Here is a 7570-nt window from a genome sequence, read left to right as displayed (position 1 = left end):
TTCTTAACATTTGCACATAATCAACACTTAGAAGCTTAATGATTATGGTGTGTGTCTAACATGAAATAGTGAAAATATCATTTTCAGAAATTATTACTTTGGAATAGGAATTTGTCAAGCAAAGCAATGTTAATACAATTAGGTGGGCTTTTAATTTTTTTTTTTTCGAATGTTAAAGCGCAGTGAGTTGGCTATATTATTCCCTAACCACTTCTCTCAACTCCTTTGCTACTTTTTCCCTCCTTTGCATTCACTTAAAAAAAGAAAAATCACAACTTTCCATCTTTCTTTGTGCCATTCTCAATATAGAAAATTACACAACTGAGCAGACTGGGGCAGTAATGATAATAATAATAACCATAACAGTAGTAATCATAGGCAACATTTATTCTCAATTGTATAAGGTACAGTGCTAAGAATTATCTCATGCATTCGTCACAACAATGATGCCCATTTAAGGTGAAAAATTGAGATTGAGATTTAGAGAGCTTTAGTCACACGTTCAACGTCACGTTGCTGCATGTGGCAAAGGCAGGATCCAGCTCTAGCAGTCTGACCTCAGAGCTTAGGCTTTCCTCTGCGAATGATTTAAATATATAACACCAAGCTCAAATGAACACTTAACATTTTTCTGACACATGACCTTCCATTTAGTCTAACGAACTATTTGTTACGAATATGAAACACATTAATCCACGAAAAGCACTTGGAATAGAACATGACACATTGCAAGTACTCAGTAAATATTAGCTAACATTATCTTGTCTCTCCCTACAACCCCCAATCAAAAATCAGTCTGGCTCTATGTTATCTGCTTCCCCATCATCCCTTTCCTTCCTGTTTCATCAAAGCTTCTATTCTTTTTTTTTTTAAGATTTTATTTATTTGAGAGAGAGAGAGAGAGTGCACATGTGTGCACCAGAGCTGGGGGGGGGGGTAGGAGAGAGAATCTCAAGCGGACTCCATGCTGAGGGGGAGGTAGGGGCAGGGCGGGGTGCAGTGGGGCCAGTCCCTGGACCCTGAGATCAAGACTTGAGGCAAAGCCAAGAGTTGGATGCCACCCACGTGCCCCAAAGCTTCTGCTCTTTTGATTATCCTGTTTCTCTGCACTGAGTTATAAAATCTCCCTTTCCATAGGATAATTTGGCAACCACCACTGAAAATAAACAAAAACCCTCCCTTAACCCCTCCAGATACTGCCCCAGTCTTTGGTCCCTTTCATAATTCTTTTGAGTCTCAGTTTGCTGGCTCTTGATCTTAAAAGTTGGGAGTTCCTTAGGGCTTTTGACTAGACTTTATTTTGTTTTTTTTTAAAATACTTCCTCCAAAAATGATCTCATCTATCCCTGTGGCTTCAAATAATCCATATTCTGATGATCCCAGATTTGTATCTGGGACCTGATACAGACTGTATCTGACCTACAGTCTAGGTCATTCCTGGGATGTCCATCCAGTTCAGTATACTCAATATCCCTCCAAATTTTTGAAAGACCGTTTACTTTTGGGGTCCACTAAATGTAAAAATGTTGGGTCTCATATGTTCAGCTGGAACTTAAGTATCATCATAGGTTTATCCTGTATTCTTTTTTTAAAAAATATTCATTTATTTATTTATTCATGATAGACATAGAGAGAGAGAGAGAGAGAGACACAGGCAGAGGGAGAAGCAGGCTCTATGTCGGGAGCCCGACGTGGGACTCGATCCCGGGACTCCAGGATCGCGCCCTGGGCCAAAGGCAGGTGCCAAACCGCTGAGCCACCCAGGGATCCCCTTATCTTGTATTCTAATTCAAGTTTTATTCTACCATTGACTTTGCTAATTTTCTATGCATTCTCATATTTAAAGAAGACTTAAGATCAAACTAAAAAGAGCCACCAATATTTGTATATACTGATTCATATTTCATCATCCACCATTCTAAAAAACATTTTATTTACTTATTGTAGAGAGAGAGAGAATGAGCAGAGGAGGGACAGAGGGCGAGGCTGACTCCCCACTGAGCAGGGAGCTCCATATGGGACTGGGTCCCAGGACCCTGAGCTCATGATCCCAGCAGAAGGCAGACACTTAACCGACCGAGCCACCCAGGCGTCCTCGTCATCCACTATTTAAGTGTCAGTCTAAGCATAACACTTATCTAAAACAAAACCAAGAAACTCACAAATCCTTTGTATTGGGAAAATAAGAAGTGAAACCAATCATAAAATTTTTCATTACATTCGAATTTTTCTACAGGGAAAACAGAAGTTTTCTGGGTGACTTTAATAGGAAAGACAAGTCTATCATTAGTTTTGCAGAGCAGAAGCAAAAAAAACACCTATGAAGTGCCTTATCAGAGATCCAGCCCGCTAAAAGATGAATCTAATTGGATGTGAATGGTCAAGATCAAGACTGTTAATTGATTTTTCATTGTTTTCTTTTTGAACTTTCTGGCTCGGTCCTATTTCTGGCATCTCTTCTGCTGATTACTGGAGACATCTTATGTTTCATTTAGGCCTGTCTTCGTTACTCCTTTGCAATACCAAGTTGCAATCTCTGGCTAAGTCTGAACTCCTTACTTCATTTACTACAGATACTGGGATACTGTTGCTCCATCTGTTCCCTATCCTCTTTCCTAATTATTTTCCAGTAACAGTACATTTTCATGCCTGGTTGTCTTTGGATGTATGGGGTACAGAACTTCAAGTATTGATTTAGCCATATATGTTACTGTCTATGAACACTGTTAAACAGTGAAATCTTCGATTGTCCTTTTCCAAGCTTCTTCACCCCAACTTGGTTCTTCTGTTTGCAATATGGTCCAACCAAATGTAGTCTTTAAAACAATTTTTAAAAACGCCAATTCCTTGCAAAACTCCATTAATTTCTACTTCATAGGTGGTCTGACCCTTCCCACTTTTTTTCTTTCTGTGCTCGATTCTATCAGAATGTAGCAGTTTCCCAAAGGAAGGGATGGAGGATAGAGAAACCCAATATATATCTGCTGCACCATGCTCAGGCTGTGAGAAATTTGGCCCTCTATCTCTGAAGTCTGATGGGGAAAAAAAGTGTTGCATTTGTCTTGAAGAATAAGTGGAACATTACCTTTGACAAGGAACATCCTAATCAAATGGCTTTATCCCAAGAACCCAAAATGATGGGTTTCGGGTTCTCTTGTCAATTCTTCTCTCTCCTTGCCTTAAGCAGGGAGGCACCAAAAGGCTGGGTCTCATAAGTGATTTTTAAAATTAGACTGAAATATTCCTCATGATTTGCAAAAAGCAATACAGAAATAATTTTTATCCTAATTTTCTGGAGAAAACAAAGCTAAAGAAAGCTATCTAAAAAAGCTGGCATATTAGGGGAAAATATGACAGAGTCTAGCTGTTATTTGAAGAGTTTAAAGAAGGGTCCTAGATGGCAGTCGTTGCATCCTGGTTTCCCTGTGGCCGAATGAGGTTAAGTGTAGAACTGGCAAAAGGAAAGCTGCATCGGTCTCTTAAGGAACATTCTTGAAAGCTTATATCCTATTGGCCAGAATGTCAGTCATATGGCCATAGTGGGCTGCAAGAGATGCTGGGAAATGCAGTTTTTATTTAATTTCTAAGGGAGAAAGAGACCATGGATATTGAAGGATAGTCTATAACCCTTGTCACAGTCAGCAATGGTCTCAAATTATCTTTATTATCCTCAAGTTCCCCAAAGTCATCTTTTGTTCTCTGGCTTTCTTTTTTTCTTCTTCTCCACTGAATTTTTTTTCCTGCCTTAGCATTCCTAAGCCTATATATTTTCTGTTCCACTTTTCTTTCCACCTTCATTTCTCATTCTGTCTTTTGTGTATGTAATGAACATTCTTATTATTTTCCTGCTATTTTTGCCTTTACTAAAGTTGAACTTCGTGCATAGAATGTCATTTTCTACAGGTTTGTAGGTCCAAGACTTCACACTTTAATTCAAAGTTCAATTATAGGTTATTCTGAAAAGGGTTCCTAGAAGCTTCAGTTTGAAACCGTTCTCTTTAGGTCTTCTCCTATAGCCTTGTATCTCAGGCTGCCTCATGTTAGAGCTGTTTCCTATTTCTTTTCTCATCAGGATATGAGTTTAAGGAGATAAAAATTTATTATCGTACATAGCTGCATATGTCCTCAAAAAAAAAAAAACAGTACTCTGCATATTTTAAGTACTTGATTATTTTAATGTATTATTTAGAACTGGATAATATTCATTAAATCCATCCACAATTGTTACTGTAAATGATCAAATGTTTTATAATACCTATACAAAGAGCTGTGTGCCATAGATTAGTTTCTGAAATTTTATGAGTAGAATTTTTATAATTGAATCATTGTAAAATATATTTGGGAGCCACAAATTATAATTCTATTATAAGTTCTTCTATAAGGCCAACTTCACTCCTCCTACAATTTAAATATTTTCTAGTTTGGATTTCCAAATCCTTACTTTGCTTAGAGTGAGTACATTTTGCCTGGCTTAGAAAACAATTTTTCAAATTTAGATACATAACTTTTTAAGAATCAGATTTATTGAGATAATGTATATACAATAAAATTCATACTTTCTTAGGCATACTGGTCTCAGCCAGTTAATTTTACTAGTTAATTTTTTTTTTTACTAGTTAATTTTCTAAGATTACTACAAATTTGAAGCTATTATCTACTTTCTACATCTCTGAAGGCTTACAATTTTAATGATGTCTGAATATGTTTTAGGGACAAAACAGTAGAAATCTCTTAACTGAAGGGAAACTATTTGGAGATCTTTAGTACCAAAGGAACTGTTAAGACTATGCCTCACATGATGAGGGGAATAATTATCTCCAGTAATGCTTTTAAAGCTTAGTTTCCTAATCATTTTTAAAATTTTATGCTTTTCCAGAAAGCTATGTATGGTAGGAAAAGAAACATAACAGTCACACTTTTTCATAATAGCCTTATAGGCTGATTAACATGATACAGCATATATTTTCAAAGACTGAAGAACCAAAAGAAAATATAAAATGATATATACTGACTAAAACTGCCGTAAAATCATCTGTACATGGCAAATTATATAATTACCTTAGCTCTGATAGTATAGTTTTTATACATATAGGCAAATACTTGAAAGGGTTGAATCTTAGCAACAAAATGCTTTTTGATGCAAACTGTAGGAAAAAAATGCAAGAATTATGAATACTTCATCTAGATCTAATCCCTTTTACTCAAATAGGCATATTCTATTTTCAGTCTACGGTCAATATGTCTAGAAATCCATCGTAATAAAAACTGGATAATGAACGAGTATCTACAGAGTTCTCCCTCTATTGGGTATTCTGAATTATAAGTAGGTACAAGTGTTCAAGTTCATGTGGGAACTTTTCTTGAGGAGTAACAGTTGTGTTCAAATTATAATATGGTGCCATTTCCTGGTTTTCTTTATGCAACACTTTTGAAAAACTGGAAAATGATGTAAACTTTCTTTTTTCAAACTATTCATATGAGCAGAGAGAGAGAGTGTGTGTGTGTATGAGCAGGGGGGAGAGGCAGAGGGAGTAGCAGACTCTGGGTTGAGCAAGGTCCCAGGTGAGGCTGGATCCCAGGACCCCAAGGTCATGACCCGAGCTGAAGACAGATGCTCAATGGACTGAGCCACCCAGGCGCCCCGTGATGTAAACTTTCATTGGTGGGACTCTGTAGTTCTGCTTCTAGCTAAATTTGTTTGTGGTCGCCCCAAAGAGCACATCTTTCCCTCCACATTCAACATCTTTTCAGTTCTCTTCTCGGCTGGTCTCAAACCCCTCATGCAGCTTAGTTTTTCCCAGATCCATTCTCACCGTGGCAGGCTCCAGGTAATCGCCTCCTCTAAAGTTTTAACTCTCAGGTTGGAGAGTAACCAGATAAATTAAATCCCCCAACAGGTTACTGAGTAATAATAGCTCAATAGGTCATCTCTCTGAGGCATCTGGATTAAAAAAAAAAAAAAAAAAAAAAAAAGGACTCTAGGTACAAAGCCTTCATTCAAGGCAAAGCAGTTCTATTTGTAGAATTTAAAGCGCAGTGTCAGGTCTGATTGGTGGATGTTGGATTCCTTTAACGCCCCTTAAGTCAAATGCATTCAGCCCATTCCCTTTCCCTGGTCAAGACGTTAAAATAAATATTTCTGTATTTTTTTTTGCAGGTGCCAGAGCATTTTGTCATTCACTTAAAATCAAGGAATACACTGGAAACACCGACACCTGGAAGGAAGTTCAGGGCAGATGCTCCTGGCTCCGCTCACGCCGGCGACCCAAGGGCTTGGCTCCTCCGCTCGCGGGCCCGAGGGGCCGTGTTGGAGCGCGGCCGGGGAGCAGCACACACAGTGGGCAGGAAAAGCAGAATGTTTCCAAGAGGAGGGGGGATTGAGGGTGGAGGCCCGGTCCCTGCGCAAACCTTGGGCTCCCGCAGGCCAGGCCAGGGCCACCGGGACTCCTCTCCGGATGGGAGCCGCCAGCCAACGGATTCCGGACGCCGAGTACCTCCGGAGCTGCAGCGGCCCTCGCTTCCGACCTCGGGTCCCCACCGGGGCGGGGCGGGGCGGGGCGGGGGGGTGGGGAGGGAAGGGCTTGGGGCCACCCCCCCTCCACCCCTCCGGGGGGCGCTGCGGGGGCTCGTAGGAGCGGCGTGTGGGGCGCCGGGGATCCAGTCCCGGGCGGCGGAGGCGGGGAGGCCGGGCGGGGCCGGGAGGTGGGGACGCGGGGTGTGTGGGGGAGACCCGGGCGGCGGGAAGGTGGGGGGGCGGGGCGGCAGGGAGCCCGGGAGGGGCGGAGCCGGGGATGCGGGGGGCGGGGCCGGATCCAGGATGGGGAGGCGGGGGGCGGGGCCAGGAGGCTGGGGGCGGGGCCGGGATGAGGGGCCCGGAGGCGAGGGGGCGGCTGGGAGCCCGGGAGGGGCGGAGCCTGGAATGCGGGGGGGCGGGGCCGGGACGCGGGGGCGGGGCCAGGAGGCCGGGGGCGTGGCCGGGATGAGGGGCCCGGAGGCGAGGGGGCGGCTGGGAGCCTGGGAGGGGCGGAGCCTGGAATGTGGGGGGCGGGGCCGGGATGCGGGGGCGGGGCCAGGAGGCCGGGATGCAGGGCCAAGTGGCCGGGGGCGGGGCCGGGATGCGGGGCCCGGAGGCGAGGGGGCGGCTGGGAGCCCGGGAGGGGCGGAGCCTGGAATGCGTGGGGCGGGGCCGGGACTGGGGGGCGGGGCCGGGACGCGGGGGCGGGGCCGGGAGGCGACCGGGAGCCCGGGAGGGGCGGGGCTGGGAGTGCGGGGGGCGGGGCGTGGGGCGTGGCCGGGCGTCGCGGCGGCGGCCCCCGGTCCCCTCCGGTCCCCTCCCCTCCCCCCGGGCGCAGCTCCCCGTCCGGCCTGGCGGGGGCGCGCGAGCGTCGGATCAGGTGACCGAGCGTCCGTCCGGGGCTGCGGGAAGCGGCCTCGTTCTCAGCCGCCGGAGACGCCGCCGCCGCCGCCACACCTCGCGGAGGAGCCGGGGAGGGCGGCGCGGAGGGCGGCGGGGCGGAGGGCGGCGCGGGCGCGGGCGGAAGGGCGGCGGGCGGCGGGCGGGGGCGGCGGG

At 45.2% G+C, this 7570-nt stretch overlaps 1 long non-coding RNA gene across 1 annotated transcript; it reads right to left on the bottom strand.

Moving 5' to 3' along the window:
* Window positions 1-369: 369 nt before the first annotated feature.
* LOC112668220 (uncharacterized) lies at window positions 370-6670 on the bottom strand. The gene is made up of 2 exons (XR_003141584.3): window positions 6409-6670; window positions 370-5941 (listed from the first exon to the last, which is right to left on the bottom strand). It is a non-coding gene; the product is annotated as an uncharacterized LOC112668220 (long non-coding RNA).
* Between the last annotated feature and the right edge of the window lie 900 nt (window positions 6671-7570).

Source organism: Canis lupus, chromosome 36 (genome assembly GCF_003254725.2).
Source record: "Canis lupus dingo isolate Sandy chromosome 36, ASM325472v2, whole genome shotgun sequence".
In the NCBI taxonomy this organism is placed as follows: Eukaryota; Metazoa; Chordata; class Mammalia; order Carnivora; family Canidae; genus Canis; species Canis lupus.
This window is presented reverse-complemented; position numbering and strand designations above follow the sequence as displayed.